We start from the raw sequence: 15,123 nt of genomic DNA, 5'->3' as shown, positions 1-15,123 counted from the left end.
GGGAGGTGAGTAGGAATTACCTAGAAACTGAATTTGCATGGGCTGGGCGGGTGTCCTCAGAAGAGTGACCTTCCACCATAGTGCCTGCGTGAGGAGCAGCAGGTGACATGCGGAGGCAGGCAGGATGCTGACAGAAACCCTACAGAAAAGCATCTGAAGGAACAGAAAGCAGCCAGTGTCACGTAGTGTCAGAAGTATGGTGACTGCTCATGACATCCCCTCAGAGACAGCGGTTCTTTGATGGCTGTTGTCAGCTTGACCACATCTGGAATTAACTAAAACCCAAGCAGCTGGGTCCACCTGTGAGGGATTTTTTTCCCCTTAATTAAATCCTTTGAAACAAGAGGACCCACTTTTAATCCCGATTGTTTGAGGTGGGGCAGTCCACCTTTTATCTGGGCCACACCTTCTGCTGGCAGCCTATATAAAGGACCTGGAAGAAGGAGGATCTTTAGTTTTTTGCCTGCTTGCCCTCACCCTCATTGGCAATTCCATTCCTTCACTGGCATTAGAGCCACTTCTTCGGGATTCTGGTACATACTGAAGAACAGCTGAGATATCCATGCTTATGGACTGAACAAATACTAGATTCTTGGACTTTTCATTGGTAGACAGACATTATCGAACTAGCTGGACCACAGTCTATAAGCCACTCTAAAATCCTTTATATGTGTGCATATAAAAATATATGTCTGCATATATATATATATATATATATATATATAATTTTTTTTCTGTTGGTTCTGTTCTTCTAGAGAACCCTGACTAATACAGATTTTGGAACCAGAAATCGCTCTAGAACAACAGAAGTATAATATGCATTTTAAAAATATCTGGAATAGGCTTTTTAATATGGCAATACCTACAGTTATTGAGGCCTCTCCTAGGAATTCAAAGAATATTAAAAGCCCATGATGTGAACTGTTTTATAAACTGAAAGCGATGAGTGCATTTGGGTATCCTAATTCACCAGTTGTGAGAGGCAACAGATTTGGTGGCCCAGGATAGAAAACGTTCGACAGTTTATGGAAAAATAAGGAACACGATGATTGTTGAGTACCCCTAGTCTCTCTAGATCATTTAACAGTGGAAAATAATGAGCTCCAAAATAAATTTAACCACCTGTTAGTGTCTCTGAAGAGTGTGAAGAACAACAGTGTAAAGCTGACCAGCCCCAAATGCACAGAAACAGCCTAAAGGTTTCTAAGTGTGCCCCGATAGAGAATCGTCTCTCTGGCAGCCACAGAGCACAAGTTGCAGAAAATCAAACCAAAGGCCTCATTGTAAGGTTGACTGAGTAACAGTGAAAATTCAAGTCCCAGTCTTGGAGGATGTTGGAGTAAGGACATTAATTGTTCAAGAATGGGATCCTGTAACTTGGGATGGAAGTATGTGGGGAGACTCAATTGAAGTTGAGAACTTTGAGCCCTCAGGTTCTTGAGGGTTTATCTTACCTGAGGTCTTAGTCTCTCTACCCTCAGCAGATAGACTCACACCACCCCCTCTGAAATTTTGCCCTTTTCACCTTTGATCAAGGAAATGAATCCCTCATTGTCTGCTAAACCAGCAGTAACTTTCTCTGAAAGAGATGCCAGCCAAGACAATACTGTTGTCCCTCAGGGCCCACCAATACTTACTTCTAGACCTATAATCAGACTTTAGGTTAAGCAGGCTCCTAGAAGGGAGCCGGATGTGTGGATCACAAGGAAGTGCACCCCATACACTACTAAAGAGTTTAACAAGTTTGCTGATCGTTTATGCAGAACTCTAGGAAATATGTGTGGGGTTTTGTGGGTGTGAGATAACACAGGAGGAACATAAGACTGAGTTTATTGATACGGTCCCTCTGAAGGGAGGTCCTAGGTTTAATATGGAAGTTTGCTCAGTTAAAAGGACTGTGAAAATTTTGTTTGAATGGTTGGTGAAGCACTTGTCAAAAGATGGCCTATCAAGGAGGAATTGGAGGTGTCTGATCTTCCTTGGCTTAGTGTTAATGAAGGGCTTTAATGACTCAGGGAAATTGCAGTGCTAGAGTGGACATGTCATCCTTCACATAGGAAGGCCCGGAAGATGTGCTCTTCACTAGTCTTATGTAAGACGATTAAATTGGTGAGAGGGCCCTGGCATATCTGAAGAGCATTGTTTCCCTTTCTTTCGTGTCAGATCTTAGGGTTGGAAACACTACTGCTCAGTTGGATGAATTAAATGCAGTAGGTTTAATTGGGGCACAAAGGGGCACCGAATAGCCAGAGGTGAGGTGATCGTAATTATCATAATGGCCGGCATAGACCAAGCAATATTCATAGTGGCCTGAGCTATAATGGGTGATGCAGATAAAGTAAATTTTATAATTAGATGACTCATGTGGACTTTAGGTGCTAGCTAATCAATATGGTGTTCCCAGGAATGAAGTAGATAAAAAGCCCACTGCATTTGTAGTTACTATGTGTAAGTGGAAAAATTCTCAAACAAATGAAGGAAAGGTTACAATGGATAGTGGCAAAAGGCAATTCCAGCCTATAAACCAATTTTCAGGCTTCAGCCAGTTTGCAGACCCAGAACCCTTGGAATGAAGGAATGGCCCCTAAGGAAGGATCTTGATAAAAGGCCAAAGAGTTTTCCTGTTAGTCTTTCTCCACTCCTTCCTCCAGAGGGATGTATGGCCTTTAACCAGGGTGACTGTAACGATCAGAAAGGAAACAGAATTTCCAGGGTCTATTGGATACTGGTTCTGAATTGACACTGATTCTGGGAGATCCCAAGAAACATGGTAGCCCTCATGTTAAAGAAGGGGCTTATGGAAGTCAGATGGTTAACAGAGTTTTGGATGAAGTACAACTAACAGACCCAAGAGGTCCCTGAACTCGTCCTGTAGTTCATTTCCCAGATTCAGAATGTGTAATTGGGATAGACATCTAAATAGACATTGGTATGATCCTACACTGGTTCCCTGACCTGTGGAGTGAGGGATATTATGGTTGGAAAGGCTAAATGGAAGCCATTGGAGTTGTCTCCCCAAGGGGAAATAATGAATCAAGGACAATTTCCCATTCCAGAAGGAATTGAAGAAATGAGTGCCACCCTCCAGGACTTGAAATACACAGGGACGGTGGTTCCCACCGCATCTCCCTTTAACTCTCCTATATGGCTAGTGCAAAAGACACTGTATCATGGAGCATGACTATTGAAAACTTAATCAAGTAGTGACTCCCAATTTGCAGCATCTGTACTAGATGTGGTATCCTTCCTTGAGCAGATTAACACATCTTCTTGTACATGGTATGCAGCTGTTGATCTAGCAAACGCCTTTTTCTTGGTACCTGTCCGTGAGGACCATCAGAAGCAGTTTGCCTTCAGTTGGCAAGGCCAGCAGTATATATACCTTTACGGTTTTACTCAAGGACATAAGAACTCTCCAGCCCTGTGTCATAACTTTGTTCAAAGAGATCTGGATCATATTTCTCTTCCAAAAAAAATATCACATTGGTGCACTATATTGATGATGATATGCTGACTGGACCCAATGAGCAAGCGGCAACAACCACTTTGGATTTTTCTGTAACACATTCTCATCAAAGGATGAGAAATAAATTCAACCAAAACTTCAAGGAGTCCAGTGGTGTGTGTCATGTAAAGGTATTCCTTCGTAGGTGAGGAATAAGTTATTGCACTTGGTCCCTGTTACCAACAAGAAAGAAGGGCTGAATGTTACTACTGTTAGTGGATCTGTTTGGATTCTGAAGACAGCCTATTCCTCATGTGGGTATGTTACTCCAGCCTGTATTCCAAGTGATTTGGAAAGCTGCTAGCTTTGAATGAGGTCTGAAAACAGGAGGGGGCTCTTCAACAGGTCCAGGCTGCTTTACCCCCCTCGGACCATATGATCCAGCAGTCTTAGTGGTACTTGAGGTTGTCAATACTGTTTGGAGCCTTTGGCACCCCCTCAGACCATATGATCCAGCAGGCTTAGTGGTACTTGAGGTTGTCAATACTGTTTGGAGCCTTTGGCAGGCCCCTAGAGGTGAATCACAGAAGAGACCTTTGGGATTTTGGAGCAAGGTTCTACCATCATCGGCAGACAACTCTTCTTTCTCTGAGAGACAGCTCTTTGCCTCCTGTTGGGCCTTGGTGGAAACTGAATGCTTGACAGTTGGCCCCAAAGTTAGCATGCAGTCTGAGCTTCCCATCATGAGCTGGGTGTTCTCTGACGCACCAAGTTAAAACAGGGTGTGGACAGCAGAAATCTGTCATCAAATGGAAGTGGTATATATGTGACTAGGCCTAGGAAGTCCTAAAGGCACAAAAATTTACAATAAGGAATTGCTCAAACACCTATGGTGTCTACCCCTGTTACAGTGTCATCTGTTCCCAGGCATCCACATAGAGCCTCATGGGGTATGAATGCCCTATGATCATCCGAGTGAAGAAAAGACGACTAGGGCCTGATTCTACTTGCTATGCAGACATTGCCCAGAGATGGACAGCGGTAGCATTACAACTCCCTTTCTGAGACAACCCTGAATGACATCAGTGAAGGTACATCGTCACAGTAGGCAGAGATTAGGGTAGTGCACATGGTCATACAGTTTGCTTGGAAGGAGAAATGACCAGATGTGAATTGTCACTGATTCATGGGCTGTAGCCAATGGATTGGCTGGATGGTCAGGGACTTGGAAAAAGCAAGGTTGGAAAATTGGTGAGAAAGACATTCGGGGAAGATGTGGCTAGATCTTCTCCAAACGGGGAGGCTATGTGAAGATACTTATGCCCCATGTAAATGATCTTCGAAAGGTGACTTTGGCAGAGGAAGCTTTCAGTAATCAAGAACATAGGATGGCCCATTCTGTGGACAGTCAGCCTCTTCCCTGGCTATCCCTATCATTGCCCAGAGAACCCATGAATAAAGTGGCCCTGGTGCAGAGATGGAGGTTATACATGGGCTTGACAAGGACTTCTACTCACTAAGTTTCACTTGACTACAGCTGCTACTGAGTTTCATATCTATCATCAGAAACCAACACAGAGTCCCAGATACTACACCATCCCCTGGAGTGGCCAGCTAATGACCTGGTGGCAGGTTGACTACATTGGGCCCCTTCCTCTGTGGAAAAGACAATGCTCTGTCCTTACTAGAGTAGCTACTTACTATGGCTATGGATTTGTCTTTCCTTCATGTAATGCTTCTGTCAAAACCATCATCCATGGATTTGCAGAATACATCACTTATCTACCACCACAGTATTTCACATAGTATTGCTACTGATCAAGGAATTTAACTTCACAGCCAGAGAAATGTGATAGTGGTACCACAATTGTGGTCCACTGGTCTTACCATGTCTCCCACCATTCTGAAGCAGCTAGCCTGATAGTTAAAATGGCCTTTTAAAAAACACAGTTGTAGCATTAATTAGGTGGCAGAAGTCTGAAGGTCTGGGCAGGGTTCCCCAGAGGTGCTATATGCTTTGAATTAATGTCTAAGATATGGTACAATTTTCCCATAGCCAGGATTCAGAAATCAGAGAGTAGACAAGGTGGTTCCACTCACTGTCAACCCTAGTGACCCGCAAGGAAAATCTTTACTTTCTGTTCCCATGGCCTTAAAGTCTGCTGGCTTAGAAATTTGTGTTTTAGATGGGAGAGAGCTCCTGCCAGGAGCCACAACAAACATTCCACTGAGCTGGACTCTCAGACTCCCTTCTGCCTACTTAGGGCTTCTGATGCCCTTAAACCAAGGCTAAGAAAGGAATAACATTGTTAGGAGGGGTGATTGATCCAGATTACCATGGGGAAATTGGATTGCCCCTCCACAAGGGAGGTAAGAAGGATTATGTCTGGAGTGTGGGAGATCCTTTAGGGCATCTCTTGGTGCAACCACATCCTGTTATAAAAGTCAGTAGGAAACTACAACAACTTAATCCAGGCAGGATGACAAAGGGCACAGACCCTTCAGAAATGAAAGTATGGATCATTCCTCCAGGAAAAGAGCCAAGACCTGGTGCAACTCTTGCCAAGGGTGGAGGAAATACAGAATGGGTAGTAGAGGAAGGTAGTTATAAATACCAGCCAAGGTCATGTGCCCAGGTGCAGACATGAGGGTGATAATTGACATGAGTATTTCTGTCATATTTTGGTAAGAAGGCATTTGTGCACATATCTGAGTTTTCTGTCCTTGATTTCTTTATCATGCAATTTAACATCAATTAAGAGCATATCAGTGGTCATTGTATTTAAGTTCTCAGATCCCAAAAGAATGTTCGTTAAGGCACATTGCCACCTACTGCAAAATACTTTAATAAGTTTTAGTATGTAAATACTCACTTTTCTACCGATACTTAACATTTTATTTCTAAAATAAAGTATTATTTACCTTTTGTTTTAGCTAAGATATAAATTTTTCCTTAGTCAGAATCATTTTATTATATTTTTATTATTAAAACAAGTTTAAAATCTAAATATATTTTATCATATTTATCCCTTTCCCAAGTCTTTTTACAGCCCAAGTTTGTGGTTATATAAGGGATAATTATATCATAACTATGACCTGGTTAAATATATAATACATTTGTCATTATATGTATGATAGTCATGTCATGTTATGTATAATTATGAGCTGGTTATTGTTTTCATTTGGAAATTAAGCACAACATAAGAAGGTACGATTTCATGTCAAGTTGACTAGGGGTGAACTTTTGGTGGTTATTCATGGCTTTCAACTTGACTATGTCTGTAATGAACCAAAACCCAAGTGTCTGGGTACACTGTGAGGGTTTTTTCTTAATTAAATAATTTGAAGTGGGAAGATCCATTTTTAATCTGAATCTCTGATATGGAATGATACACCTAATCTAGCTCTTTTGAGGTGGGTATGTTCACCTTTAATCTGGGCCACACCTTCTGCTACCAGCCTATCTCAAGGATTGGGAAAAGGAAGATCCTTTGCTTTTTGCCTGCTTGCCCTCACTCTTGCTGGCAAGTCCATTCCTTCAAGGCATTAGAGCCTGCTTCTTCAGTATCTGTATATATAGATATAGAATGGAATATACTGTAGATCAGTTGAGATATTCAGCCTCATGGACTAAACAAATACTGGACTCTTGGATTTTCTGTTAGTAGACAGCTATTGTTGGAGTAGCTGAACCATAGCCTGTAAGACACACACACACACACACACACACACACACACACACACACTTTCAGTTCTGTTGCCCTAGAGAACCTTGACTAATACAAGTAGGCAGGGAACTTAAGTAGATCATGGTAAATAAGAAAGTTGGATTTTATTCAAATTATTGGGAAGGTGTTTCAAATTGAGATTTGGGGGCTGGAAAGTTGTGTCCGCAGTTAAGAGTGCTAGCTGCTCTTTCAGTGGATCAGACTTTGGTTCCTGTTTGAATGCTGGGCAGCTCACAGTAACTGCCTGTAACTCCAGTTCCAGCAAATCTGCAATCCTCTTCTGGCCTTTGGAGGTACCTGCAAACAAATATGTGTGCATATGGATAGACAGACAGACAGACAGACACACATAAACAAACACACACACAAACAAAAAATTTTTTTACATTGAAGCATAATATGGACAATAGAATGCCCCAAAGCAAGCACTGTGCCTTCAGATTTCAGTCAAGTGGGTGGGAAGGGCATTGCATCCCAGGACTATCCTGCTGAGAGGCTATGATAAACAGACTCTGGCGGGGTGCACCTTATAAAGCCAGAGGCCTGGCTGTGAACTTAGCTTGAATCTGGACACAGAATCCAGAGTTGAGGCTGCATGGCCAAGGGATACTTAGTAGTCCATAAAACTTTGCTTCAATCTGGCCTTCTGATGTTATTGAGAACTTGAAAGAACCAACAAAGATACACCACATCTCTCGTATAGGTAGTTTCTGTCGAATTCTTAGCTGCACACTGACTGACAGGAGGCCACAGCCAGAAACTGTCTGTATCTATCACCCCCCTAGATTTTGGAGATTCACCCCACTTTTGGAGGTATCCCCTCTTTCCTGCCTCCTGTCCCTGTGAAGTAGCATCCATTTCTGTCTCTTCCGATGGGGTACCAGGTAGCTTTCTTAAGTAGACAGGCCTGGAGAATTTACATACGCCTCTTGGAGTCCTTAAAAATATTTCCCCCCCAAACTCCAGACTCAGTTTCTTAAGACACACCTCACTTTGAATGTGTCGGATGCTTCTGGAGTTTCCCTGCGTTTTTCAGGTGAAGTAAGCCTCAGTCTGCCAAACCACAGCTAGTGTTGTACCGCAGCTTTCTGTGATCACTTGTAACGCTACTTACCTGCTTTTAATTGGCAAGTGATCACTATGAATTTATAAAGGATGCAGTAGGATGCTGTGATCAATGCACACACCGTAGGGACAATTAATTCATTATGCTAGTGAAAGCATCTGCCACCACATCAACATTTTCTTTTGGGACGTTAGGAGGGTTTTTTTGGGGGGAGGGGCTTTTTTGTTTTGTTTAAAACACAAATGAATTCTTCCAGCCATTTGGGAGCCCCCAGTACAGTATCACCAAGGCTGGGAGCATGCAACGCTGAAGAGCCCGACAAGTCACTCCTCAATGCCAACCGTGCTCTGCGGCCTTGGGGCAGTAGCTTCCCTTGCCCCTCCCTCCATGACTAGCCTCCATTGATTACCTTCCTCTCTGTTTCCAGTGAGATCGGCTTTACTTTGATTCATGCTGAGACCGAGCAGTACTGTTTTTCTGTACCTGCCTCAGTTCACTAAGCAACATGTCCTCCAGCTCTATCTTCCTTTTCCTTCCTTCCTTCCTTCCTTCCTTCCTTCCTTCCTTCCTTCCTCCCTCCCTCCCTCCCTCCCTTTATTCCTTACTTATTCCTTTTCTTCCTCCTTTTTTTTCTTTTCTTTTTATCATCTTGGTGGTCTTCAGTATGTAGGATTTCTGACCATTCTTTGCCCTGTTGCATATAAGGTTGAGTCTGTCTTCTCTTCTGGGGAGCAAAGACACTGGACAGGGTTCCCGAGACCATCACCTGCTAGATGAACGCTTCTCTTCCTGGTCTTAAGAGTGACCAGGAAGTCAAGAGTTAATAGACTTACTAGTACATTAGCAATGAATAGCCGCAGAATTAGTCTGAAGACATCTTCCTGTTTAGCTGGTTGCCGTTATCAAATGAGTCATTGAAATGAAATAGAACCATCATGTAGCTCACTGGATGGCCAATCAGTGCCGATGTTCGTCATGTTATTCACTCAGACTTTAAACTTCAAACAGACTTGGCCCCTTTGCCTATAGCGTCTCACACATGCCTTATTGGCCACCTCGGTCTTTGAGGCTTGTGGATAGAATGGAGAAATGAGAGATCTGGATCCATGGCTACGGTGGCTTCTGAAAGGCTCTGTCTCTTGACCTCGAAATCCTCTGTTATTTATGAATGACACCATTTCGCACTTCCCACTGACTTGCTTCTAAACCTGGGTTGCATTTCAGTTTTGTATTTTGGCCCCAACACAAGGTGATTGCGCCATATGTTGATGAAAGTATGAGAACTGGAAGCTGGGATGGGCTACTTCATTTTATAGCCTTTAGAGTCCAGGATCTAGACTGAAAAAAATCACTGAGTTCAGTGGAGATTCGCCACTGATACACTTTCATTCTCCTTGGCTGGTATCATAAGTGAAAACTATGGGGTACTGTTGTCCTGACAAAGGAACCCTTGGTTAGTGTCTACATACATATACGCATGCACGCACACACTCATACAATGTGTTTCCCAGTATCCATGTTGGACAGCTCACAACTGCCCCTGTGACTACAATTCCAGAGGGGTTGGCATCCTTTTCTGGTCTTTGTGGATATCTATCTGCACTTTACACCCATGCACACAGACAGGCAGGCAGACAGGCAGTGCAAACGGTGCGATGTATCCTTGCTGAACTGTGTCTTCTAAAGTTCCCTTACCTCTGAATGGTTAAGTCACAGGGTTAGCACCCAGAAAAGTGTCCCCATTTCTCTCAAAGGGCAGAGAGACTTTTTCTTTTCCTTAGCATTGACTTTTGCTTGGGTGTTGGGTGACTTCTGTGTGTAGGACATGTCAAATTGTGCTGACAGTGCCCTGCTGCCATCCTGCCTGAGGTACCAGAGCTGCTGCTGAGCCATATGGAGTGGATCTGCGGGCCAGACTAGGACACTTGCAGGAGCCTCACTCTGCCCAACTCAGTGCTTTCCAGCCCCTTTGTGTTTCTTGTGAGAAAGGAACCCCACCCTTTGATAAGGCAAAGGTCACAAGAAACAAGGGGCATTATTCACTCTGATGGGCATAAAGCAACCTCAAGTGACTAGATGCAGGACAATTAGGAAATGATATTGGTTATCTTAATTTTAGCTACTCAAAACATACCTTAAAGGCCTGTCTTTTCTGGCAGCTTCTTCCAATTTGATCAGCTTTATGTAAAGCAAAGGTTGGGTTTCAGGAGCCTTTTAATCTTTCCCTTTTCTTCTATTTTTGAGTTGCTGGGGAGTGAATCCAGGACCTTGTGTATGCTGGACAAACATTCCAGTACTGAATTACACAACCTTAGCTTTAAGTAGTGTTTTGTTGTTGTTGTTGTTGTGTTTGTTTTAAGCTGAGTCTCAAAATCTAGAAAAAAAGGTTAATCAACAGGAAACAAAAGGAAAATACAGTTTGTTCTGTTTGGCAGCTTGGGCCCCCAGATCTGGGTCACACAGGTGGGACAGTCACCATTTGCTAATCAGGAGCCATAAGTGGTGGGGCTTGGCTGCTGTTTTGCCAGAGTTATGAAGGTTTTTTTTATGTGCTTTAGAAGGCTGGCGTTTTTCCATGAGGTTGTCTCTCCTCCTCTCGTTCCCGTTCACCTCCACCTGTTGATAATTAACCATCAGGTACCCCGCCCTCATCCTTGGGCCCTCTCCGTCTTCTTCTGTTTCTGACACTGTTTACAATCAGACTTTGCTTCCCATCTGGGCTCTGCTTCCATTCTCCCCAATTCCTGCTTGTTCTCAGTCACATGGTGATCTTTTCCCTTCTTTTGAAACTGCCTCTAGTACCATGTTACCATTGCCTCCAATGCAAATCACACTGGAGTCTCCTTCATGTCTGCCTTCACCTGTCCTGGCCTATCATGTTGGCCTATCATGTCCAGACCTGTGTTTGAGCTTGAACGGGCCTGAATAATCCAACAATGTGTGGCAAGCTGTAGAGAAGGAGGTTGGTGGGAGACCTTAGGACTAAGCACCATGCGTAGACTCTCCCTTCCTGCTAGCCTAGCACACTGGGATTCTGTTTTTGCCTCCAGAACACTGACCCCTGAGCCGCTGACTAACCCTGCAGAGTTTTACTAGGAGGCCTGTGTGCTCTGCTCTATGCAATAGCATGTGATGTTCTGTGCCCTCTGGTTGACGAGTCCCCTCTGTACCAGCTAAACTGTTGCTTCTTCTTACACCTGCCTCAACTACTTGAGGTAGGAGTAACCTAATGCTACCATAAGCCAGATAATAGCCCTGATGCTAGCTATCCCAGACAGCTGACCCAGGTTAGAACTCAGCCCTGGCCTTATGTTCCTAACCATGGTATGACTCTTTCTCTCCCAACCTAGTAGTGGCCGGCATTTTACAAAGAATGATTGCTGTATTTGATAGAGATGGGGCACTAGATTAACACTTCAAGGGCTTGGATTCTAGACCCACTTTTACAGTTTTCGATTCATACTCCTTAAAATCTGAGACTCAGTGTGCCTTAGGGGTACTATCGCTGGGAAGAGACAAGAAACAAATGGCAAATAATTGGGGCTGGCTTACAGTTCAGACATTCAGTCCATTGTCGTCAATGGCATAGGAAGCATGGTGGCATGCAGGCAGGCATGCTACTGGAGAGGGAGCTGAGAGTTCTACATCTGGATCAGCAGGCAGCAGGAGAAGTCTGTGAGCCACTAGGCCTGCCTTGAGCTTCTGAAACCCCCCAGCCCCTAGTGACACGTCCTCCAATAACTACACCTGCTTCAAGAAGGCCATGCCTCCTAAGAGTGCCCTATGAGCTTATGGGGGCCATCGTTATTTAAACCACCACACAGTGTATATGCAAGTCGGAAGCAGCGCATACTTTATTGTCTGTAAAATGGAAAGGTACAATGTTATAGAAAATGAAGGTGAGGCTAGAGATTCCACTTCATGGGGTTGTGAGGCTCAAATAAAACAGGCAGTTGATCACCCTCTGTTTAGAGGGGATATAGGATGACTGCATTTCCAAAATCAAATTAACATGCATTTGAGTAGGAGAAGTTTATCCCTGTAGGCTGTGTCATCGCAGCAGGGCCAGTATTAGCAGTTTTAGCCCTCAAACTTTCTAATACATTTCTTCTTATGGTGTGATGTGGATCGTCTATTTTTTGCATGCAGAGTCAGTCAGTTCATTGCATGGCCCTGTAGCTACCTGGTAACCCTGGCAATTTACCTCACCCCAGCCTTTCAGCCTTTCAAACTGTAAAATGATAGGAGCAGTTCCCCTCAAGGGCCTTTCTGGTTCCAATAGTCCCTGCTTTAAGGCAGTTTATCTGAAGCCTGAGAGCTTGCTTTCTCAGATGGGGCCTTACACCAACTCAACAATTCTTAATAAAGCAAGAATGACCTTTTAAGCAATCAAACCGGTCTGTCCATCGCTAACTGGCTATGAATAATAATACTGTTGAGATCCTTAGCAACTAGACTCCGATAAGGTTACATTCCCGGGGGGGTGACCTTGCATGAGGGACTGACCTTACTCGGTTGGACAAGCTTGGTGGATATCTTGCTTGCTGACCCAGTGGACAATTTCTGGCACCAAACAGGAAGCCATTGAGAAGAAATGGCTTCTCTGTTGTCCATGAGTCCAAGATTCATTAAGGTGAGATTTGAAAGGTTTTGTCTCAGGAGGGCTTGGTGAGTAAGAAGAGCTCAGTTTGAACTATCTGGGCTGCTTTTATGTAGGGAGTCCTTGTCACAAAGGACTTGAAATTTGGAGCCAAAGTAATGCTGTTCTTAAATCCTGTCATGTTCTAGCCGATGCCCTTTGCTCGGTTTTATATATATATATATATATATATATATATATATATAATACACACACTGTCTAAAGTGAGGGTCATAACTGCTGTGTGTTTTCCTTATAGGGTTGAGTTGGGAGGCTTTTCAGGGGGTGTGCTCCGAAAGTCGGATTTTATTGCTGTTTTTCAGTCAGGTTACTCATTATCCAGTACCTAGAGGTGTGCCCTGGAAAGAAGCAGATGACTGATTGCACCTACACACACCCACAGAGCTTCTCAGATATGGGGGTTCCCCTGTTTCTATGGAGGGCCTGCAGTTGAGAGTTGGGACGTCTCCAGAGGGCTCTCATCCTTGAGTGGATGGAGGACCTCACCTTCCTCTCAAAATAGCACAGACCTATGTGGGAAGTTTGGCCTTAGAGATGATAATTGTATAGACTATCTAGTTCTTAGCCCCAGAAGGCAGACACTTAGCTGTCTGTCCTAGTAGCAAGTGTTCAGGATCCACTAATAATTTAAGCAGAGCTACTTGTCTGCGTTTACTCTCAAGTCATGTACATTAAATGAAAGAGAATACAAAATTAATTCCTTTTAGGTGTATAATTCAACATTTTACCACTAAGTTAGATGCCCAGACCCACGATTCTCCCATGAGTTTACAGAAATGCACTTGGTTGTGTCACTAGTACCAAGCAAAAGCAGCAACAAGACAGAATTTTCTCATCCATTAAGAATGTTTTTAACCCTAACTCGTCATAGCAATATAGCCTCTTGGGTCTTTATCATTTTGGACAATTTAAGTGATCCCACTCGCTGCAAGTCTTGACATTTGCTAGAAAGCATTGATTGGCGTGCCCCATATTTGCAAGTTGTTCTGAACTAACTCCTGAAAGACTCCTTGCAGCTGCGAGGTCTGGAGTCTGGATCCCTTCACTAATTATGTGTTGATAAAGAAGTCCGTTGAGCTTCTTTGCTGGTGCCAGCTGTGAGCATGGGCCATGATGGAGTCCAGGAAGGGCTTAGAGTATCTCTCAGCTCTTGAGAGATGCTGCACATACAAATGAAAGGTCAAGTAAAGCCACATAGAGTTAACCAGAAACCGAGGCAGAAAACCGGGATGTGCTACAAGCTCATGCCATTTTGGGCTGAGCTCCATTTGCAGGGTGTGAGAAATGCTTAGGGGAAGGTCAAGTGAATCTGTGGGTCGGGCTCAGGAAGGGCTCTAGGAAACAGGGCCATCTGAGCAGTGCCCAGAACACACTCAGCTTCATCTCTTCTGGTCCTACCTTATTGAAGACTTTGGTTTTCTAGCTGGAAAAACAGTACTTGTCTTCCTCAGCTTGGATGTCCCTTTGATTTTGTCCCTTGCTTTTTTCTTTTCCGTGTTCTCCATCTTCTGTTCTCACCCTAGGTGGTTATTTGCTGGCCTGCCGCCCTCTAGACTTGTTACAGACCTGATCCTTGTCTCCATTGCATCCACCCTGCCCCTGCCAGAACCAGACAGCAGCGTCTGTGCTGAGCAGGCACTCCACCTGTCTGAGTAGCTTGGATAACTAAGCTGGGCTTTGTGAGGAAGAGAACAGAGAGAAAGAATACTCCTGGGAGAACAAAAGGACAGAAGCAATGGATACCTGAGCTGGGCCATTGTTTATAGTCCTAGCCAGCTTCCTGCTGCTGTTCTGTTAGGGATGACAGCAAAAGAAGGAAGGAGCTTTGGTGCACTGCAGTGAAAGGGGCTTTGATTTAAATAAAGTTAATTGTAGGACCCTAATTCCATTGTTCTGTATGCTTCATGCATCTACTGTATACACACACACATGCATGCACATACATATGCACACATGCATGCACACATGCATGAACACACACATGCACACAAACTCATGCACTATACACACACACACAAAAGCCTACATAGACACACATACACACATACATGAAAACATACATACACACACAAACACATGTACACACATACATACAAAAGATATATGCATATGCATATACACATCACACATACACACAAATATACAATTACATACAAAACACATGCACACATGCATATACACACAAGTACATACATACAAAACACACACACACACACACACATCC

At 43.7% G+C, this 15,123-nt stretch overlaps 1 protein-coding gene across 5 annotated transcripts in view; it reads left to right on the top strand.

Annotated features, from left to right (window-relative positions):
* The window catches only part of Irf2 (interferon regulatory factor 2), a 108,744-nt gene that overhangs the window by 80,097 nt on the left and 13,524 nt on the right, over positions 1-15,123 (top strand). The window lies entirely within an intron of this gene.

This window comes from Mus caroli, unplaced genomic scaffold (genome assembly GCF_978045245.1).
Source record: "Mus caroli unplaced genomic scaffold, Mus_caroli_1 scaffold_10, whole genome shotgun sequence".
NCBI lineage: Eukaryota > Metazoa > Chordata > Mammalia > Rodentia > Muridae > Mus > Mus caroli.
This window is presented reverse-complemented; position numbering and strand designations above follow the sequence as displayed.